Below are 23,467 nucleotides of genomic sequence, written 5' to 3'. Positions count from 1 at the left end.
TAGATCTTATCTGAGCCTAAGCTATCTAAGTCAATAAATTTAATTCAGTTCACCTGTGGTTTGCTAAATCAATGAATTTTGCTATATACCATCTCCATGGGACTGTATCTCTTACAGTGTCAATGTGTTTGCCAGTAAAGAAGCCTATGTTTCTAAAATGTATGGAATGTGTTTGAAAATCTAGGGAATGCTAATTCCCCACTTTTAACTTTTTCTCTCTACCTGATCCCTCCAGAATTTTGAAGTTCTTGATGAGTGAGTCATGGCAATACATTTCTTTGCATAAATCCTATAAGACCAGTTCCAAACTCTGTGGTCTTACTGACTAAGACTTTGACTGGAATGCCATGTCTAAGAGAGACATGCCTGAATTCTGGATGTCACCAGAAAGACTTAAGGAATTGAGATTGACTCTCAAAACTAATCAAAACTGATTAAAACCCACTTGCAGAAATGGTCTGATACCTTACTTGGTCACATGATTCATGGCAATCTTTCTAGGAAAGGAACAAAGGTTGCTTTCCTAAAAGATGGCAAGAAAGGAACCTCAAGATACTTTGGGGACCTCAAAGACTTGAGGGCATGACCCAAACCTACAGGTATTTCAGGCAACTGTGGTTTTGGCTTTTCTCCCCTGAGGGGCTGACTGCTGACTATAAAGTTCAATCTAAAGATTCCTTGTGAATGAGTAAAATTCCAGCAAAGCAAATTTGAGAAAGCGTATATGATAGATTTAATCAACTGCTACTCTTGTTGTGTTTATGCAAATAATCAAGCCAAATTAAAACTGAACTTAGTACAGACTCTTTAAAACTAAGGGTAATCTTAGAGAGAAACTTTGTGTTTCAGTGAAAACCATAATGCCCAATTGTGGGTATTGAACTCCAGTGCAATTAACTGTCTTCAAAGTGTTGTTATTTTTTAGGCTGTGTCTGTGATGCCATGCAGGCCTCACACCTGATGACATCACCAGAGATGTTTTAACTGCAGACAATTTAACAGATTGTCACTGCTTGCTTTAACTACAGCAGAAGCCTGACAGCTAGATGTCTTTACAAACTGGTTTATGATTTGCTGTATGCATTAACCTTTGTGTCTGGTTTGCTTCTGTTTTCATAAAATGTATGCCTATGTTCTTACCTAATCGCTTGCTCACACAATATGGGCCTCACTTTAAAAGCCATCTGTATTGCCATCTTCTGGAACGAGACTCAGTGGACTTATGGATGAGTCATTGAAGTATGGATGATCTATCAGTTTTGCTTGAAACTGCTATCTCTTTTCTGCCCAAATGATTCAGACAGAAAAGGCCCACAGTTTCTCATCAAGATTTTAAGAACTGTTAAGTATGGTGGACAAAAGGGCTTCAGACAGGTGTAACACACCTGTCTCCAGGGAAGCCACTCTTCCAACCTAATCAGGGACACTATAAGTTAATCTTTCCCTTTATCACATGGGTTTTTAAAATATATTTTTATTGATTTCAGAGAGAGGAAAGGAGAAAGAGAGAGAAACATCAACCAACTGCCTCCTGCAACTCAGGCATGTGCCCTGACTGGGAATCAAACTGGGGACTTCCTGGTGCATAGGTCGATGCTCAACCCCTGAGCCACACCAGCTGGGCTATCACATGGGCTTTTACCTCTCACTAGACCTTTAGTTGTTATAAGTCTGTTCACTTTTCAATTATGCCTTTTAACCTTCTTGTCAAGTTTGCCGTTTCTAAAATACAACAAGGATGCCAGTTAGTTCAATGTGTCATTATCCTGGACATTGTCCATGTCACCTCTCAGGTACAACAGACTGACCAGGACTTTGCAGAATCCCTCTTCCCTACATAAAGCCTCCTTTCCTTTTCGCTCCCCCCTTCCTCTGTCAAACAGGGAGAACCTCTAAGCCCTGGGATAGGCAGTCTGTGCCCCGTGATAGCAGGGAGCATTTGTAAGAAGATAGAGACCGTCTTCCATTTCTCCTTTGTAAGATTACAAGAGGTTACTTTTTCTCAGGGGGAATGATACTTTTGTGGTTAATCCAGTTATTAGTTAACAATAAAGGAGCAAAGGAAAGGCCAAATAGACACATGCCCAGTAAAGTCTGGGTGAAATAGGGAAGGTACTTGCCTGTCAGTAACACCTGGGAACAGGTCATTGGCCAGAGTAGGAGTGACCACTGAAAGCATGGGAATATTTCAGATACTTACAGTCCTAAACAAATAAGTTCCCTTTCTGTTGCACACTGGGTTTCTTGACCCGTCCCGCAGGTCGAGCAACCAGGACTGGAGAGGGGGAGTGAGGATGAGGAGGGACAAGAGACAGGAGAAATGGAGACAAGACAGGGCTCTGATCAAGTCTCGTTTATTCAGGGGAAATCCACAAAATATGTAGGGCAAGAAAAACAAGATCATTTGTTGTCAAGCGATAGTAACCACCCCCAAAGCACGGGTGGGACAAAAGATCAGCAAAGACTGGCTTGTTGAGTAAATGGTTCAAAATGCAGAGATAAAGCAGAGATATCCTGCCTTGGGGCAGGAGATGGCAGAGCAGATTTTAACAAAATGGATGCCATGCAAAATGTCTCCCACAGCTTCTGGCTCTCTTGTTGCAGGGGGGGTGTTCCCCTGCATTTGCCCACATGGCCCACAGCCATGGGGACCCCACACAATGGACTGAGGGATGAAACTAGTCGATGCTGTGCCGGACCCAGCTCCACCATGGAAGGGGAACTTGGGACACTGGCTTTGCTTCTAGCTCTGAGGAATCCACAGCTGTACATCTTCCAGGACTGGTTTCAGGAAAATGGGACTTTCCAAATTGAGGGATGTAATTCTACACAAATGAAGCTTCCTACTGTAAGGAATCGGGGGCGCCGCCGAATAAAACAGAGAAGAGACTGGAGAGCCAATCAGCCGAATGAACAGGGATCAGGCTTCATTGGGTGCACTCCGGGCGGGTTCACAGACTCCGGGGGTCGAGTCCGAGAGGCCGCGCTCGATGTAGGGGCTCGTGTCTTTTATATCTGCCTGTTGCAGCTGGAATTTGTCCCTTAGGGTTTGGCCCTGAGGGGGCTATGCATGGAGCCTCTGGAATGTGAATCGATAAGAGCAGGATGGGAGTTAATCTACAAGCTCGAGGCAGGCCGTTCAGGGTGGGAGGCAAGGCTGAGCAAGGAGACAAGGCTGAGCAAGGAGACAATGGTCAAGCACTTTGCCTGGCGCCAGTCCCCAGGCCATCGGACACCTACCACATCTCATCCTCCTGTGGGGGCCTCCAAAAATGCTTATTCCAGCAAGAATAAATGCTTGTTACCCCAAGAACCCCACTCTCACTAGCAGTGGAGAAAGACCATTTGTCCATCTCTCCTACAACCATTTCAAATAGGGATACCAAAGAGATTTGCTGCTTTTAAAACAAATCTCTCTCTCCTGAGTTCTCCCTAGCTTAGAAATCTGATGTTCCTCTCCCGCCCTTTCCTCTGCCAGTGCACGTCTTCTGCTGACTCCACAAAGCCTGGGAGACCACAGAGCCTCAGAGGGATGTTCCTGCTCGTCGTAGCCCCAGGTAAAGTTTGGCAGACCTGTCAAGTGCCAGTCCCCTAAAATAGCTGCACCCAATCATGCAAGTTCGGTGTGAAGAGAAAAGTCACCATCGTGGCCCAGGATATGCCCTCTGGTGATTTCAGGCAGCTCCAACTGTACCTACTGCTCCCTGTTCTCCCTGCTCCTGAGTCTTCATCTCAGCCCCTGATACTCTGCCCTCACCCGTTCTGGGTCTAAGGAGCCATCGTGGGGGATCCCTGAGCTGGACATCAGAGATGTTCTGGGACCCAGTTCAGGCATTCCATCCGCAACACCAGGATTCAAGGGTTCATGTTAGAGACACTTGGGCTTTCCAGTGGGCCACAGCGGGTGGGGAGCAGAGGAACGGGAACAAACAGTCTACCATGTGCCTGACCATGTCCAATGCACTGGGGATTCTCTCATCATCATCATCATCATCATCGTCATCATCATCGTCATCATCAGGACATAACCAAGTACAAAGTAGACCTCTCATGAGGGTCAGATGGAATGGGCAGAGTGCTTGGCAAAGTGGGTCTGCAGTTGATGTTGAACAATTCCTGGTTCCCAGGATCTTCCAGGATGGGGCTCAGGGAGCTTCTCTAACAAATACCTGCAGTGCTTTTAGTGCAGATAAAGGTTGGGTACATTGTAGCATAAGAAAATACCTTCGTAATCCTAGGATGGAAAACAGATACTGGGCCTGACAGGCCCCTGGTGACATCAGCCTGGATCATCTGAACACTGATGAGAACTAGTGCAGGGCTCCAAGGGAAGGAAAACCACCGGAGGAAAACCCGATAGACAATGGACTAGCTGATGCAGCAAGTTCACATTCGTGTGCTAACACCAAGGGAGTTCCCAGCAGTCTGGGGATGGAAACTACGCCCAGGCTATGTGACAGTTCATGGGGTGGGTGTACATGCATTATATGTACACTTATATGCACATTTGCCTAATGTCTTCCTAAAATATTGAAAATTTTATTTCTCTTTGGTTAAGTTCTCTCTTTAATTTTGATACAGAATTGATTAGGTTACAAAATGGCACCTGGTCAGTGTGGCTCAGTGGACTGAGCATCACCCCATGGACTGAAAGGTCCCAGTTTGATTCCTTGTCAGGGCACGTGCCCAGGTTGTGGGCTCGATCCCCAGTAGAGGGCGTGCAGGAGGCAGCTGATCAGTGTTTCACTCTCACATTGATGTCTCTCTCTCTCTCTAAAAAAATAAAAACATATTTGTTTAAACTGGCTTAGTCATATATGCAAATGATGCTGAGATGCTTATCAGTACATAATCCACTTGTACTCCGCGAGCTCTTCCCCGTCTCTCCTAAGCAGCTTGCCAAGCTCTGAAACTGCTGGTACAGGTTAGAAATGTTTAAATGTGATTCCTGTGTTTACGTATTTCCCATGATGGTTGTACTTTTCCTAAAACTATTCAAAAACTCTAAGAACCAATAGGAGGGTTGTTAGGCCAAGGAAGAGGGAGAGAGAGTAGGCATGCGGCCCATGGCACTAGCGGAAGCTATGCAAAGGTCACATGGGCTCTGCCACCCAGAGTTCCCAGGGTCAGGTGGTCTTCTTGGAGCACATAACACAGTTTTCTGCAGAGGGCTAATGAGGGAAGAGATGAAGAATAAATGCTCTTACCCTCCTGGAAATTTTCCTACAGATCTTCCAGATAACCTCTACTGTCATCCAACCCTGGTGCAACATCAGAAAAACAAAGCTGTTGAGCATCATACGATGGAGAAAAGGACTGTGCAAAGCCACGAATTCAGCATCAAAGTACAGTGGAACCAAATGGCACTGCCACTAATGTTCAAAACCAAACCAATCCAGGGTGGCCAGATAGTTCATCTGTACCATTGTTATATGTGGAGGGCCGGGAAGCAACTGAGAAGAGAGGACTGGGGAAGAGAAAGTGGAGAAAAACTCCCTTTTAAAGCTCCTCCCCCGTGGGTCAGACTTTGGCTGTGGCACGGTTCCTGGAGAAGCGGGGAACAGAATTCCAGGACAACCCTCGTGGCACGTTACATTTTCTGAAGATGGCCGCAACAATACCTTCCATGCCACCTGCTCTTCTACAACGTGGCTTTGCCAGTCCTGCCCTCAAAAAGTGGACTACATGCCCCCCTAGTCCCGGCTGCTTCAATCAATGGAGAACACTCCCACTGTGTTCTGGAGCACTTGTATTTGGAGCTCTGAGCTGCCATGTACGGAGTTCAATGAAGCTGAGAGGTCCCAGTTTGATTCCCGGTCAGGGCACACGCCCGGATTACAGATGCCCAGTAGGGGGCGTGCAGGAGGCAGCTGATGGATGTTTCTCACATTGATGATGTTTCTATTTCTCCCTCCCTTTTCCCTTCCTCTCCAAATACATAAATACATAAAAGTTAACAAAAACAAAAGCTGAGGCTGCCGTGCCGGAGAGCCACGTGGAGGCGCCAGGGAGAGCCCAGCTGCCAGGCAGCATCAGCGGTCAGCCACGTGACTGTCCATCTAGCAAGTCCGGCCTGGCTGACATCCGACTGTCCATATGAGAAGCCTCAAACCAGAGCTGCCCAGCTGAGCCCTTCCCAAGTTCCTGACCCACTAAATCAGGAGCAAAATTAAATGGTTATTTTAAGCCACTAAGTTTGGGGGTGATTTGTTACACAGCGGTAGTAGACGGAAGAGTATGTGAGTGAAACTCTGAAATCACGAAACCTCAGACACTTTTCTTCACGCGGGTGGATCACAGCCACGGTGTGACCACCTTCAAAGGGCTGAGAAGGGGATGTTGCTTCCACCTCCAAAAGCCGATTCGACTCAGTCTACAACACTGAATGCCCAAATTTTCGAGGGTAGGGGAAAAAAAGGCAAATACCTATTTCATGTGGTTTGGAAAGTAATTACTTCTAAAGTTCCTTTCCTTCTCAAAAGTGTTTGTAATTCTACCATTAGAAGTGAGCTCTTTGGAATTATCTGACTTTTTAATTTTCTAAGAAAGGGGTAGAAAAAAGAAAACCAAGACAGCTAACACAGCTTAACATAAAAAGGAACCTCCTTAAAGAAGGAGTAAGTCCAGAAGACAGTACCAGGGAGGGCTCTCCGTCACAGAAGGTGTTCAGAGACCGGTCACATGTCGGGGAGGTGAACAGGATTTCGTTGAATCGAGTATCGTCAAACTTTGTATGGAAAGGAGTAAACAGCAAATTTTTTTTTGGCTTCACAGGCCATTTGGTCTCTCTCCCAACTGCTCAACTCTGCCGTTGTTGCTACTTTCTAGCAACAAATAAATAAATGGACGTTGTATTTCAACCAAACTTGATTTCCCAAAAATGGGGGTCAAGCTGGATTTGGCCCAGTTTGCTGACCCCTGGCTTAGATCATCTCCAACATCTTTTTCAACCCTCAGATGATTCTCTGATAAATTAACCTTCAAAATACCAACGCCCCCAAAAGTGATTCCTTAACAGTTTGAACTGGAGCCTGGGATTAGTTTGACATCCAGGTCCATGAGAATGGGTGGACCCAGAACGGCCGGGGAGAGGTCAGTGCTCAGAGGGGCAAAGGCTGCTGACAACTCCGGTCTTGCTTGACCTTCAGAGTGTAGATGACCTGAAGTCAGAGGGCACCCCTCCATGGCCAGCTTCTGTTGGGGTCCTCCCTACTGCCTCACCCCGCCAGCAGAGGGGGAGCAGGAACCAGGAGAGCTCTACCTGTTTCAACCCCCATGTGTTGAAATGAAGGACATTAAGGCATATTCACAGCAAGAGCAGGGGAAAGGCCGACGTCGTCACCTCCGGACCGAGGCAGGTTGAAAGCTGACGCCCACCAGCCCCGGAGCAAGGGCCCCGTTCAACCAGGAGCACCTGTCTCTGAGAGGCCTGGGGGGAAGGAGGGCAACAAGCCTTCAAAGGGTTAATCACAAGGAAAAAAATAAAAAGAACTTCAGTGTTTTTCTTTTCTTTTGCCTTTTTTCATTCTTTCCATCTATGACCTTCATTTTATGCCGTTCTGAACCAGTACATTTCCTGGAGCTCATCAAAGGAGGGCTGGGCTGAGGGAGCAGGAATATTGTGCACTGGGCTCTTCCTGAGTCATGCTGGCCTATTTCTGCTGCACATCAGGCGCCACCATCCTGTGCACTCTGCCCCGCAGCCTCCCCGCCCCTCCTCCCCCCGCCCCGAAAGCCTCAGTCACCACTCAGACCCTGAGAAATCGGTCCCAGTGGCCTCTCCTGCTGCTAACTCCTTAGACGGGTCTGTGCTTCCACCGCAGTGGCCTTGCTGCTCAGCACCTCCAGGTCTCCAGAGGGGAGAACCTCCTGGCACCTGCTCCCCAGCGGCCTGCTCTGTGAGGTCCCCTGAGACTGGGGGGCAGGTGACAGCTTGTCTGGGCTTGATTTTCATAGTGTCCACCTTTTATGTTCCCTTTTCCTGTTTCTCCTCACTGTGGAGAAATGAGAGACAGACTTATGCAAGTACCTGGGCTTTTGCAGGATGATGTGTGTCCGCGTGGGGGCACATGGACTCTCCTGTGTTCTGTCTCACCCAGCACGTGGCCTCATCAGGATGTTTACACATAGAAGACACTCAAAAAGTGTGACTTGGTAGCGAATGGTTTAACTCAGTACTTTTATTATTTATTTTTCTTTATTGATTTCAGAGAGAGAGGGAGAGAGAGATAGAAATATTGATGAGAAAGAACATCAGTTGGTTACCTCCTGCATGCCCCCCACTGGGGATCGGGCCCACAACCTGGGCATGTGCCCTCACCAGGAATCGAACTGGCAACCTCTTGGTGCATGGGTCGATGTTCAACCACTGAGCCACACTGGCTGGGCTTAATTCAGTACTTTTACACGTCTAAATATGTGATATAGATTAATAGCTAATTTGTACAGCTTTCTTAGGTATCCCGGGAGGAATATTGAAAATCTGTCATATCTGGTAAGGCAGTTACTCACCAGTCGGAATGAACCCAACCTCGGCAGGGGCTGGGAGCTTATAGTGAGGGGCCAGGAAGCAGCTGTTTTCCTATTTACTAACCATGATAGAAATGTGGCCCTGGCCAGTTTGGCTCAGCAGTTAGAGCGTCCGCCTGCGGTCCGGAGAGACCCGGGTTCGGTTCCCGCTAAGGGCACGTACCTTGGTTGCAGTTTGTCCCCGGCCCTGGTTGGTCGTGCGGGTGGCAGCCACTCGATGTGTCCCTTTCACATCGATGTTTCCCTCTCTCTCTCTACCTCTCTCTCCCTCCCACTCTATCTGCACAAAAAATGGAAAAATGTCCTCGGGTGAGGATAAAAAAAAAAAAAAGAAATGTGTCATCATGTTAATACCCTGCATGGTCATACTAGAAATACCAACTGAACATCAACCTTGCTGTCCTCCGAGTGGACTGGGAGACAGCGTTGGGCATATCCCATGAGCTGAGCTGGTCTCTGCAAGTCCTTATCTCAGCCCCTCCCTGCACACTCCCCTTCCCGGGCCTAGGCCCCTGTCAGCTCCGGGGCTCTGCTCAGTCGGCATTCCCGGAGCCGCCTCCATCGCACCGAGGGGCAGCTCATGCTCTTGATACTTTCATCCAGTAACAAAATCCATGGAGGGGGTGTTCAGGGGAGAAAGCTTTTAATGTTTTCATTGACGTTTACAGAGAGAGGAAGGGATAGGATGAGAAAGAGTAGCATCAATGTGAAAGCAAAACATGGATCGGCTGCCCCAGCAGGGATTGAGCCCGAAACCCGGCACGTGCCCTGACTGGAAACCAAACCCGAGACCTTTCGGTACACAGGACGATACCCAACCAACTGAGCCTCCCTGGCCAGGGGTAAGGGAGAAAAGCTATAAAGTGTGCTGTATAGTTGGGGAAGGGGGTTAGTTCTACCTCTTGTGCATAAAGTTGACTCTGATTTCCAGAAACACACCCTTACTGGGCTCTGTGGGGTTGAGTTGAATAAGTAAGAGGAGAACTTCTCTGGCCATGCCATCGTCCATGGTCCACAAAGCAGTTACCTCACCCCGTCTGGCCACCGAGTCACTCAGCTGTGACTGTGAGTCTAGACCAGAACTAATTGTCTGAACTTGAGGACACACCTCATCAGAACCAGACTTGACCTGAGATCAAGGGAGCCCACAGCACATGAAATGAGGGGGCTGGGGACACAGAAGTCCTGTCTCAAAATATCCTCTCCCACCTACCTTCTGGCAGACACCTGAAATCCACTGAATCATCAAATCGTTTTAACATTACAGAATCAATTAAAATAAACACAGACCTTGGGGAAATGTCATAACTCATTGTTCACTCATCTATTCATCTTTGCCAAGTGTTTTTGAGCATTGGAAATAGGCAAGACATCTATAATTTGTACCATTTAAGAGTGATCAAAGCACATTTCAAAGCCTCCAAGTCCCTCTCTGTCATATCATCTTGTTGTGTTTTCATTGATCATTTCTCTGCCTTCATCACTATCTGCAGTTAGCTCTTCTGTTTGTTTACCGTCTACTTGTCTCCTTTCTCCCCTCCCACAACACGAAACTTACAAGGGCAAAGACTGATCTGACCCATCACTATAATCCCACTGCCTACAACTGCGTCTATCACATAACAGCATTCCGTGAATATTTTGTTCAACAAAGAGATTCAGATGGAGATGGTTATGATGATGATCGTGATGATAATGACCATAGCTAATGCTGTAACTACTCTGTACTGGATTGTATTCTGATCTTATTGCATTTATTATTTTATTTAATCCTCACAACAATCCAGTGAGGCAGGTGCTATTATTATTCCCATTGACCCAGAAAACTGAGACCAGAAATGTTAAATAAAATGCCCAAGGTCACACAGCTGGAGAATGGCAGAGTCAGACTTCAGACCCAGAGCCCATTGTCATAACCACTTCACCACACTGCTCTGCACCTGGTCCCTTAAAAAAAAAGCAAGCCCTGTCCATTGTTTCTGGGCAGCTCGGTTAACACACAATTGCAAGGCCTCTTTCCAGACCCCTCAAACTTAACCACCCTTGAGAGAACACATAATCTTGTTAACTGTCCTATAATCCAGTCCCTTCCTTGTCTTCTCCCACCTCCATGTAACCTTCCTTATGTTTGTTCCCTCCTTAATTGCAAATCCATAAAAGAAACTGCAAAACTGTTATTCTCCAAAGTACTTGGGATCTTGCTTCCTGGCAATTGTCTTCAGTTTAATTAGAATAAATTCACATAAAAATCCTCTGCAGGTTTGGATGTTCCGACATCGACAGGTTAGTTCAAGGGGTATCAAGAACATCTCTGTTGAGTGACAGAATAGGGTCAGATGTCCCTGAGGTATAGAAAAAGACAGGGGAGAAGGTCATCCCATGGAAAGGGTTAGGGCTAGGCACACAGGTAGAAAATGTAAGGCCCTATACAGAGACTGGGGTGAGTAAAGGTAGGAGGATTTGGTCTGGCTGGAACCCAGGACATGCAGAGGCCCAAGGACTAAATGGTGGAGGCTGAGGTTGGAAGAGGAGGAGGAGGTGGGGTGTGGAATGGAAGATTTGCTTCCACAGAGGGGGAGGAGCATGATCTGAGACTCACTTCTGAAATGAATTATGGTAATTAAGACACTGGGGACTCAAGAGGTGGTGGTTTGTCCAGAGGATGAGGAATATAATGCGGGAGAGCCAGCTGGACGCCATTAGAGGACAAGTTGACCTCAGTGACTTAATGAGAGAGACACCACCTGGAGAGGAAGAGCAGGAAGGGAGAGTGGGCCCCGAGTTGGAAGTTTCACTCCAAAGACTCTTAATTTGCTTGACAACTTTGCTCTTGATTGCACCTGCTCAGAGACGTCATTTAAATTCTGAACCTCGGGTGGTCCTACGGAGCCTTTCCTCCGCTCCTCCCCCGTTCACCCCAATCTCATCCTCCCTGCTTCTCTCCCTGCGGATTAAAGTGCCCAGGGGCAAACTTCAAGCCGGGCACACCCTTTTAATCCCCAAGGTGGAGCTTTTCTGCAAAAGGAAGCTGCTGAGCATGGCTCTGGAGCCAGCAAGTGAAAAGATGTTTTCCCAAGGCAACTGTTTGCTGTCGCAATTAGAGAAAGTGATTTCCAGAGACAGAACTAGAGAGGACAAGAGCAGCAAACCAGATGTTCCCCCAGGTCCCGGGGAACAGAGAGGGACCCTCTGGACACACTCAGCAGCAAGAAGCATGACTCATGCAAGCATGCCCCGTGTATTACTGAGGACCCTCTGGGCCTGGGGCTGCCCAGTATCCCTCCCCCGTGAGAGCCATGGACACTATCATAATACAAGGTGCACGGGCCACGTGTGACTCAGGAGCCTCACACTTGCAAGGGATGGATCTCGATTCAAACCGGCTCAAGAACACACATTGGTTCATGTAATGAAGCATAGAAGATTCTGGAAAGTGTGGCCGGGCCCAGCTGCTCAAATGAGGGCGGCATTTCATTGTATTTCGAACTCATGGCTCGCTGCCCTCTGTACTGACTTTAACCTTAGATAGTGCTCCGCCCTGTGCTCCATGAAATAGCGAGAGTTCCCCCTGGCAGTCTGAGGCTTGGGTCCTACCAGCTTCGCAAGTCCAGCAGAGAATGCCCCTTTCCCAGCAGGTACAGCCACGGGGCTGGGCCAGGGCGAGTACTGTGGTTTAGGTCATCAGCCCACTTCCAAGCCGATCTCTACGGTCAGAGAGCAAGAATGCTCCCGGCACGAGCATGAATCCTGTATAAGCAGCTCCCTTCTCACCAGAGATAGCTCAGTGCCAGGGTCACGGTCAGACACCCATGACAGTCCAGTGAGTGGTGCCATCTACCAGCTGCTACCAATGTGTGACCTACTAACCTCATGATTGGACCATTCCACAGCTGCAACCAACTTCTTTTTTTTTTTTTTTATTGATTAATTTTTGTTACAGATGTTTCTCCTTTTTCCCCCACTGATTCCCCCCTCCCCCTCCCTCCCTGCCCCTTCCCCAGATTGTTGTCCATGTCCACTGTTCATGCATACATGCATATAAGTTCTGTGGTTCATCACTCCCCCCTCTTTAGGGGATTGTCAGTCTGTACCCCGCTTCCGTGCAACCAACTTCTTAGAGCTCAGCTAGCTCAGCGTGCATAGATCTGGGCTTCCTTTCTGCAGGACTCTGCTGGAAAGCTTACTAGAAGCTCTGGGTTCAGGGTCAGGGGAGAGTGTGCCAAAGGGTGAGTTTGGCTGGTTACGATTGGGAAGAACAGCAACTTTTCCATCGGGCACCCTCAAAACATGATTATTTGTCAATCATTCTTCTTGGGCCCAGTCAGTCTCTCCAGGGAAGGATCTTCTCCTGTTTGGGAAACACACGCGAGACTGACGGGGTCTGGGCAGCAGGGCAGGTGAAAGGCGCCGGGAGTCTCACCACCCAGTGAGAAGGCCTCACCCAGCCCCCCAGCTCACTGCCTGACCCACAGCCCCACCTTCTGTCCTGCCTGAGAGCTGAGTCGGTCCGAACGCCTGTACTTCCATTTCTCCGGAAAATAAACCTCCTGTGGGGTGGGGGGTGGGCAGTTGCTTGGCATTTTGTTCTGATGCAGTCGGTCTGGAGCGTGGTTTGACCATCTGGAATTCTGAACTCCCCAGGTGATTCTAGTGTTCAGCCAAGGCTTGGGACTAGGGCCTAAGAGTAGTGTGTGCCAAAGTCGGTTATTTGCATGCCATCTTGCTGAACAATTATTTACTGATCATTTTCTTACATGAACCCAGCTTTTCATTTAACTGTTCTTTTAAGAGGAAGTGTCCTCTCATTAGTGGAAATGAAAAGCGATTCTGCCACTTGTCAAGACCAACCTAAATGTACAAAAGAACAGAGCAACCCTCCCCCTCGCTCCTCTCAGCCTGCTAGGTTTTACTTTATAACACTTGTTTCCCCTCCCCCTCCCCTCCCCTCTCCTCTTCCTCCTTCTCCTGCTCCTCCTCTTTCTTCTTCCCATTTTGCAGAAGATGACACTGAGACTTAGAGATGCTAAGTGATCTCATTAAGAGGTGAACTAAGGGGTGGACGTTGGGATTTGAACCCAGGCCTTGAAACTCCAGGGCATATGCTCTCAAGCACTAATTTATGCCGCCTCTCGGAAGGGCGCTGCTGTGAGGCATTTGCTCCCAAGTAGAATGTGTTTGGATGACACCGTTACTGCTACTTTAAAGCCAAGTTCCCTCATGATATGCCCAGCACTGTGCACCCCATGCATTATCTTAGTTAACCGTCACAATAAAGCTTCGATGGAGTACAGTACTGCCATCATGCCCAAGCTGGGGCCCGTGCCCAGGCCACACAGATGCAGAGGGGAGGAGCGGGGCTTCCAGCTCAGGTCGGACTGACCTCACCACCTGACCACCTCGGCACCGTGGGCTCTCGGCCTCCGTCACACAGGCTCTGCCTCTTCACAGCCAGGAAGAAGCCAGCTCCTGATTTTTGTAATCACTGGTTACACAGTCCTAAGGGTTTCCTAATGCTGGCCTTCGGCCTTCGCAATACATCGAAATCATCTGATCCTCTCTTGCAGGGGAGTCAGGGTAGTGGGCCGAGCTGGGGGCCTGGCCTGGTGAGCAAGGTTACAGAAACAGCATGGGCTGGAAGATTTACCGCCACCAAGGTGAAGGGAAGAACTTGGAACCTCAGTCGCAAACCGAGTCAATATGAGTCAGGTAGAAAACAGAATGGAGGGAGCCCAAGGTCAAGGGCAGGACAGACAGAGGTTTGAGAACATTGCTACAACAGGGCTGAAGGGCTACAGCCCATTCTGATTGATCTCTGGCTAAGAGCTTTCCTAGGTTTGTCTGTCCAGCTTAAAGGTACAGGGTAGAAGTACAAGAAATCCACCAAAAATGATCATAGAAAAGAGAGAACCATCTTCCTCCTGTGTAAAGTAAAAGAACCTGTTTACCGATTCTTCCTTAAACCACACATCATCCTTCAATAGCTTGTATTAATTTTATCAGATAAAACCTGTCCTGCAAGGAGAGAATGGTTCAAGTGCTCTCTCAGCAGATTCTTTCCTTCTTAGATTTATGGCATCCACGTCTCAACTGGTTACATCAGAAACATTTGTTACTGCAAAGAAGGCCACACTGTGGTCACACCTAAAAAGAGGAAGGTGCTAGGTCTTTCTCATCCGTATTCATGGTGTCCCAAACTTGGTCCTATTTATTGATGACATTCTCAAAGCATATGATGTGTAGTTGACTTTTTGAGCATTGAGCATGGATGTTTAATGCCAGTGATCCATTTTTGAACACTCCAAATATGTTAAAAATAGTATAAGTTGCAAGTGTGCTCTGCTTTAAGGGAAATAATAAAATTTAAATCCTAACCCATGAAACGTAAGTTTGGTATATAAATATATCAGTACATGAGGATTTTTCTAGCCTCAGAAGGATTCCCCACGCATTTCCATCAATGAATAACCTGAGAGCATTTAAAATAATATTTGATCTACAATACACTTTTTAGGAACATGGGTATTAAATAAAAGAAGAAAAACCTATAGCTGCAGGAAAACATTTTAATGGTTTGCCAATAAGAGCCTTGATTTCATAAAAGTTAAACAAATAATGTATTCTAATAATCAACAACACTGATACAACCACCATGAACCAAGCCTTACTTCTTCAAGACTCATGTGTGAGAACGTGTTTAATTTCCAACTTAGTGACAGAACTGGAATTTTTAGACCTTCTACTCTTATGAAACCATATGCTACTACACGAGGCTACTGGTTATCAGAAAGGAAAATGTAAAAAACTCAGAAGATGAATGTAAAGACAGAAACAGGTCCCCGAGTTTGCTATGTATCTATTCACCGCGATCTGTCCTTTGCATTTAAATTCATGGTAAGTGTAGGCTGGAAACTACCAGGGGCAGAAGTTTTTTGTGTGTTTTGAGATGAAGTCTGGGGAGGTCCAAGACCAGGAAGAAAACTCAAATCTGAGCTGCCGGGATATTTCTCGTGTCTTTGTTTAGAACAGCCCTATGGAAAGCAATGGCCTTTTCCTGTAATCTCACACCCCAGGTACTCAGGAAAACACGAGGGCTCTGTCGCAGCCTGCCCATGACATAGGTGTGTCTGGGCAGCAAGACAAGTGGGAAGGTGGCAAGTACCATGAAGCAGGAGATAGGCTGACACACTTTAAAATAGGTAGGATCTTCTATTTCTGTGCACTGGACAGATGTATATCTGGAACATCGCAACCACGACTACATGAAAGTTATTGCTTAAGATGAGGCCAAGGAAGATAGTCACTGAATCTTGGACTTCGGGTACATAGTAGATTCAGCATTATGCTTAGATCATAACCCATTCTCAGGACTGGTTCATATATGGTCCACTCTATTCAGTTTGGGAAAGAGTTTAAATTAGGTTATTGGTTTTGTTTTGGATTTTTGTAATTCAATCATGTTTAGGGTATTCACAGACTTTCACATCCCATCGCCAAAGTCACTTTTAGAGCATTTTCATTGCCCAAGCAAGCCCTTACCCATTAGCAGTTCCTCTCTGTTTTCTGCCCAACATCCGTAGCCCTTGGGCAACCACCAATCTACTTCTTTCTCTGCAGATGTGGTTATTCTGGACATTTCATATAAATGGAATCATGCTCTATGCGGTCTTCTATGACTGACCTTTCACTTTTCCTTACATTTTCAAGACTCATCTGTGTTGTAGGGCAGATGAGATGAATGATTTATCAGAACAGCCTTCAGCAGGAAAGGAAAATCAGGACCTTGAACACACATCTGCACTCCCGTGTTCATTGCAGCGTTATTTACAAAGCCAAGATATGGAAACAACTGTCTCTCATTGGCTCAGTGGCTAAAGAAAATGTGGTATATGCATACAATGGAATATTATTCAGCCACCAAAAAGAAGAACATTCCGCCTTTTGTGACAATGTGGATGAAATTGTAGGACATTATGTTAAGTGAAATGAGCTAGTCAGAGAAAGACAAATACTGTGTGATCTCACTCATTTGTGGAGTCTAAAAACAAAAGTCAGACTCACAGAAACAGAGGAGAATGGTGGGTGCCAAGGGCTGAGGGATGGGGGAAATGGGAAGATGTAGGTCAAAGGGAACAAACTGCCAGTTACACATTCTGGGGATCTAATGTACACCATGGTGACTGTAGTAAACAATACTGTATTGTACACTTGGAATTTGCTAAGAGAATAGACCTTAAGCATTCTCACCACCAAAAAAAGCTAACGATGTGAAGTGATGAATGTGTTCATTAACCTGACTATGGTAGTCATTTCACAATGCATATGTGTATCAAATCATCACACTGTATACTTTAAATATATACAATGTTACTTGTCCATTATACTTCACCAGCTGGGTGGGGGTCTCAGATGTGAAGTGCACATCTAGAGTATGGTCCAGAGTAGAAGCTTTGCAGACAGCAGATGAGAGGTTGCCTGGGTGTGTGGAGGTGGAGTGAGGACCGGATTACAAAGGGCACAAGGAAAATTTTGGAGTTATTTGAAGTGATGGTTCCACAGACTAATGCTACAACTCATCAAATTGTACACTTAAATATGTGCAGTTCATACTATATCAATTATACTTCAATAAGTCTATTAGATTTCAGAGAAAACAAAACCAGACTTAAAAGTCTTACATACTTCTTTTCAAATAAAACGAATCGTCTGAGCTTGAGATATTTGCTGGGAACCACGATCGTGACATGCTGTCAAAAGCCTGGCTAAAATGGACGATATTGGAGGACAGCCCAAGGGAACACTAAGCACCCAATTGCTCATGTTCTGATGAGCAATAGTAAAATATTTGGACCCGTAAGGCCAGTCCTCATCAAAATGTCCTCAGCCACAATCTCTCGCAATGTTCTCAATTGTCTTTTAATCAAGATTTGAAATAAGTGGCAATGTAAAATACATGTGACTATTCTTTTTTGCAAGAAAGGAAAAAAAAACAACACAAGAAAGGAACAAAGAAGGAAATTTGTGGTGGACAGAATAACAGTCCCTTACAGATGTCCACATCCTAATCCCTGCACCCTGTGATTATGTTACCTTACATGGCAAAGGGGGAATTAAGGTCACAGGTGGAATTAAGATCGCTAATCAGCTGAGTTTAAAACAAGGAGATTATTTGGATTATCCAATAACCCAGTTACCACTGAGTAGGCCCAGTGCAATCGAAGAGCCTTTAAAAGGGGGAGAGGGTGATAGGAAAGACAGAAGGTGGTGTGACTCTAGGGGAAAGGCATACAATGATGCAACATTGCTGGCTTTGAAGACAGAGGAAGTGGCCATGAGCCAGGGAGCTGGTGCCTCTTGCCTTGAACTGCCAGTAGGAACACAACCCTGCCAACACCTTGAGGTTAGCCAACAAGTACCCATTTCAGACTTCTGACCTCCAGAACTGTAAGATATCTAACCCGGGCTGTTTGCAGCCCCTGGGTTTATGACCACTGATTACAACAGCAATAGGAAACTACTAAGGTACAAAATCCTCCAGGCCAGGTAAACTAGCCCTGGCTTTCTTTATTCGCACATTCATTTCACAAATATTGACAACTTTCCATGTGCAACGCATTGTTTGGGGAACAGGGGAGTCACGGGTGGAAATGAAATTTGTCCATAGTGCCCATGAAAGAAGGTAAGGAATGACCAAAGTCACATACTGGAGAAAAAGCAGGCAGCCAGAGACCCAGCATGGCACGAAGGGGTTTTCAGTCTTTTCCATCTACAGACTGCCATATTTTGTGGCCCGACTTGGGTGGGGGTCTCTTTCATCAGGTGTCTCCTATCTCGGAGAAATGGAAGAAACCGCTGTTCTCGCCTGCATCTTGCGTTAGGTTTCAGGCCCCTGCCTGCAGTAATGAAAATGTGCAGAGCATTCGAACCTCCGCCAAAGCCATAAACTACGACCGGCCACAAGAGTGTGCACGTGAGGTGACTGCAATTTTTTTTTCTGTCAAACCAGAATTAGCCGGTACAGGAATGAACGAGCCTGGAGATTTGAAATTGCACTGATTGGAAGGGAGCTCAGGTTAGGTTCGGGCCACCTCCAAAAGCACCCTTTTTAAAGACACACGGACGGAGGCCTGGAGCTCAGAGCCCCACCAGACATTCACCTGTGCCGGCGTCAAGCGGCAGAGGAGCCCGGAGCCCCGCGCCCAGCGCACCGAGCCGGGTGGAGCGCCGAGCAGCAGGCGCCCACAAATCCAGGATGATAGGCGACATCGCAACAAATCTCTACGCCCAGCCGCTCAGGGGGCTCCGAGGGGAGCAGCGAGTTCAGGGATCCGGGCCGGGAGCCCAGTGAGGCCGCAGCCCCACGCGCCCTGGGCGGTGAGTATCCCGAGGCCGCGGGGCGCCGCGGGCCCGGGAGATGGGGCGGCTCTGGGGGCATCTTGGCGTTGGGGACTGCGGGTGGCACTCCGGGGACCCTCGGGAAGGGGCGGCGCAGGCCAGGGCACGGTCGGGAACGGCTGCCTGGCAGTCGCGGGCAGGGATGCTCCAAGGTGCGGTGGTCGCACCCAGGCAGGGGCCCCCGGGCTGCGGGCGAGGCCACCCCGGGACAGGCGCGGTGACCGCGGTCCAGGGCGGAGCGTGAGGATGCGCTCCTCGCTGCCCCGGGGCCAGGGCCTCTCGCGTCCTCCGGGGACACGGCTCCCTCGGAACCGCTCCGGCCGGAGACGCGCGGGCTGCCCCGCGGGCCGCTCTCCCTGCCTTCTCCCAAGACCCCCTTTGAGACTCCAACCAGCCAGGCACGGAGCGGGGAGGGGAGACCCGGGGCTGAGGCTGGGGACATGCAGGGGTGTGCAGGCTGCCGGGACTGCCAGCCGCGCCTCTTCCCTGCGGACCTGGCAGGTTCCAGGCGCGCCAGGGGACGCGAGGTCTCGGCACCCGGAGCCCGGAGTGCCTGGCAGGGGCGCCGGGGTAGGCGGGAGGGCGCTCGGAGGGGTGCAGAGGCCGGATCCCGCCGAAGGCTCGCAGGAGCTGGTTCTGATCAAGGCTCCCAGGGAGGAAAGGGCGGGGGGGCTAAAATGGGGCGAGGGACGGGGGACGGCCATTTCGGGGCCAAATGCCGCTCAGGCCATTGACGATGTTTTAGGAGCTCAACTCTGCTTACCAGTTAAGCCGTTTTCTTTCCGTGGAAAAGTTGATTCGGGCTCATTAACAAGGATGAGTGTGGGTTATTAGTGGGGATTAGAAAGATTCCTTCCCCCCTTCTCTGGCTTCTTTGTGGTTTTTAGTGCGGGTGTGAGTGAGCGGGTGGGGAGGCAGAGATGCGGGCGGGTGTAAAATAAGCTTCGGAATCTGGCAGGGCTGGTCTCCAGTTGGGCTCCACTACTGGCTAGTTTATAGCCTCGGTTTCCTGATCTGTGAAATGGGACTTTAATACCAACTGGATAGGATCTTTGTGGAGAAGCCACCCAGAGCCGTCCCCGAGCCCTAGAAGGGTCATTTACATGCTTAGTTGCCCCCTGCTAGGCTCCCGGTTTCTCCCGCACCATCTTCTCTGCACAGCTCAGCACCAGCCTTGGCTGCTTCAGCCTTTTCAGCCCGTTGGCCTCAAGTGCTCTCTCTAATGGCTCAACAGTTCCTGGGCAACCAGGTGTAGAGGCAAAGTTTCTACAGAGCCAAGTTAAAGGGGGACCCACCGTCCCTAGACAGTGTGGCTCAGTGGATTGAGCGACGTCCATGGACTGAGAGGTCCCGGTTGGATTCCGGGTCAGGGCACCTGCCTGGTTGCTGGTTGCCAGCTCGACCCCCAGTAGGGGGCGTGCAGGAGGCAGCCGATCAGTGCTTCTCTCCCTTCCTCTCTCTCTAAAAAATCAATAAAACCCCTTTTTTAAAGGGGGTGGACATGCCATCACAGCTAGGATCTAATAGAAAACGTGCTACCAACATGCTCCGTCCACCGTTGCAGAAGACTGTCATTTTAGTTTTACCTTACCCTTTCCTCTTTGCTTGTTATTTATAATGAGCTCTCCACCTGCTCACATAATCACAATAGCTGAATTAAAAATGAACAACTTGCTTATGAGACATATTCTGTTAACAAAGCTGTGGAAATTGAATTCCGTTTTAATCTCTGGCGCACTCCGGGAGACTCTGACCTCCATATGGAAGCCTGCATATGTTACATTGTTTCCCTCATTTATGATTCCTTTTCTACCCTTGACTATAATCTCTCCACTTCCTTCCTTCACCTTCTTCACTGTGAGGCCCTGATGTTATATGCTGAGCTTCCAACAGGCCTGTAACATTTCAGCTGGCCCTTAGCGGGAGCCCCACCCTCAGTGCCTCCATTTACCCGTGTGCCACATGCATGCGGAGGATGGAGGAAGGGGTGGGGGGAGCTTGAAGGCCTTATGGTGAAGAAAGACTTGCGGCCGGGGGCTGAGTGGCCAGAGCTCTCTCCGCATTCGCCCTTCCTCTCCAGGTACACAGGAGGACCATAATATGCAAATGACTCTTCTATCTCATAATTATAGGAATGCTGACATGCTATAAGCAAACTTGGGCTGGAGCAGAGGGACATTTATTCTTCTGTTGACTTTTGGGTGTTTTTGTTTTTTTGTTTTTCATCCTCACCTGAGGACACTTTTTTTGCATTTATCTTCAGATAGAGCAGGAGGGAGAGAGGGAGGAAGGGAGAGAGAAACATGGATATGAAAGAGACACATTGAGTGGCTGCCACCCACACGAACACAACTGGGCTGGGGACAAACTGCAACTGAGGTACGCACCCTTAGCAGGAACCAAACCCAGGGCTCTCTGGTCCTAGGGCCAAAGCTCCAACCGCTGAGTCGGTTCAGCCAGGGCTGTTTTTATTTTTGTTTATTTTTTAAAGGGGACTTTTTTTTTAATCCTCACCCAAAGATACTTTTACATTTATCTTCAGACAGAGTGGGAGGGAGAGAGAGAGAAACATCGATGTGAGAGAGACACATCGATTGGTTGCCTCCTGCATGACCCCTGATTGGGCTTGAACCCCAGACCTTTCAGTGTATGGGATGATGCTCCAACCAACTGAGCCACCGGCCAAGGCTTGACTTTGGATTTTTAGTGAACCTGGTTGGCCAGTAGGTTGACTGTGATTCATCCAAACAGGAATGACTTTTAGAGAGATTTAGGTATGAATCGCAGATGGCTCTGGTGGACCTTCAATTTCCTCCTGCGTACCTGACAGCACCTCCCCCCCCACCCCACCCCCAGCAGTGTGCTCCATCTGACACTGGTCTGCATGCAGGGCTGCGCCTCTTGAATAAAACCAGTCCATTAGATGTTGCTCAATGTCCTTTATTTATGACTAAATAAACTGCAAATGTCAAGAACAGTTCAATGGCAACTGCATCTCTTCACCCATAAAATAAATAATTCAGTAAGACTATAAAGTTCTTGACATTGCTCAGAAAAATGCTCACTATTTTAACTCATGATTTGAAAAACTGTAATTTTTGTATTATTATTTCAAAGTCTTTCTTTCATGTAGATGGACTTTAGGAAAATGCCAAGTGGTGTTGTTTTATGAAACAGAGCTGAGCGTTGTCCCACTGATTGTAAACGACATTATGACTTAAATAGGCCACTCACACCCGTTATCTGGCTGCTCTTCCTGGCTCCTTGGATTCTGCTTGCACCTAGCAGGGCCTGCAGGCGGACAACCACCAACACCCTCCGAACCCTTTCTAGGTTCAGCCCCCCAGCCCTTCTGACAGTGCAGCAGTTTTCTGGGCTGTGAGCTCCACAGAGAAAGGGCTGCCTCATCCCTTTCTGTCAGAGGCAGGCTCTTCTCTCCTTGGGGGAGGAGGGTGGCGGCAGACATGCGTACAAGCTAGAGCTCCACACGATCTAGACTTCCCAAGGAAAGTGGCTCTAGGATTAATCTGTCTTCTTTTCCCCCTCCTTTACCATTTAGCCACTAATCTATGGAGAAAAGAAGCTGATCCAGATGGTGTTTAAAAGATAAAGGGAACTTAGTTTCTTATAAAGCTAATATGTGTTTATTTAGATTTTTTTTTTTTTTTTTGACCAATGAGACAAATTAAAGGAGTGAACATTACTTGTAAGACCGTCATCCGAAGAATAATGTCCATCAACATTTTTCTTTGTTTCACTCCCGTCTTCTTCCCTCTGGATACATATCTTTAACAGCAACAAAGGGATCATGACACATGTCCCATGTTGTGGCCCCCACGTGTAATTCACACTTCCCACGTCTTCGGAGTTCAGTGCGACTTGACTGTTGATGGTGGACTTGCATTGTGGTTATACCAGGACTGAGTTATCTAACATCTACACTATCTAACGGTGGCTATTTGACTTGTCTGCAGGGGAGATTTTCTCACTATGTCAAGGTTCACTATTATAGTTTAGTTGAATTTTGAAGGATGAGCTGAAGAGGACCAAGAGGTTAGAAGGACAGAGTACGTTCCCAAAAGAGGGAAGAAGAGAGGGTCACGCACAAAAGCTTAAAAGAAACTGTGCCAAGTATAGGGAGCTGCCCGTGCTTCCCAGAGCAGGACAGCGAAGTGCCAAGATTGGGGGACAGGAGGAGGGACTGGCAGGGGTGCAGATGTGCAGGAGGAGAACCTGGCAGCAGCCAGAGGGCAGGGCCAGCCCGGTAACCACGCCCGTGGGGGCGGACTTGATCAGCAAGATAACTGAAATGACAAGGCAGGATAGCTCTCATCACACCCAGCGGTCTGGGCAACGGGAGTGGAGAGGGACCCAGGCCAGAAGCAGCAGCGTGGGCAGGAAGTGAAGCAGTTGAGAACTGGACAGCTACTTAGGAGATAAAATCATTTAAAAGATAAAAATAATGAGAAAGAGGTATGAGAGACAGGAAAAATCAGGATGAGTCCCCAGACAAATCCATTCAATTGCTCTTCTACAGCAACCCTGG

General features: G+C 47.9%; 1 protein-coding gene across 3 annotated transcripts in view; it reads left to right on the top strand.

The window, feature by feature from the left end:
* Positions 1 to 18,615: 18,615 nt before the first annotated feature.
* SLC16A14 (solute carrier family 16 member 14) overlaps positions 18,616 to 23,467 on the top strand; it is a 30,996-nt gene continuing 26,144 nt past the window's right edge. For 2 of the 3 annotated variants that reach the window (XM_036255049.1, XM_036255048.1), the window contains exon 1: positions 18,616 to 18,900. The gene's annotated coding sequence lies outside the window, so the exon portion shown is untranslated. Of the gene's footprint in view, positions 18,901 to 19,015; positions 19,074 to 23,467 lie in introns of those variants that run through there. The other variant, XM_036255050.1, reaches the window with a different exon arrangement.

The sequence above is a fragment of the Molossus molossus genome, unplaced genomic scaffold (assembly GCF_014108415.1).
Source record: "Molossus molossus isolate mMolMol1 unplaced genomic scaffold, mMolMol1.p scaffold_m16_p_11, whole genome shotgun sequence".
NCBI classification, from domain to species: Eukaryota; Metazoa; Chordata; class Mammalia; order Chiroptera; family Molossidae; genus Molossus; species Molossus molossus.
Note: the sequence above shows the minus strand (reverse complement) of the source record. Positions and strands in the feature narration are given on the sequence as shown.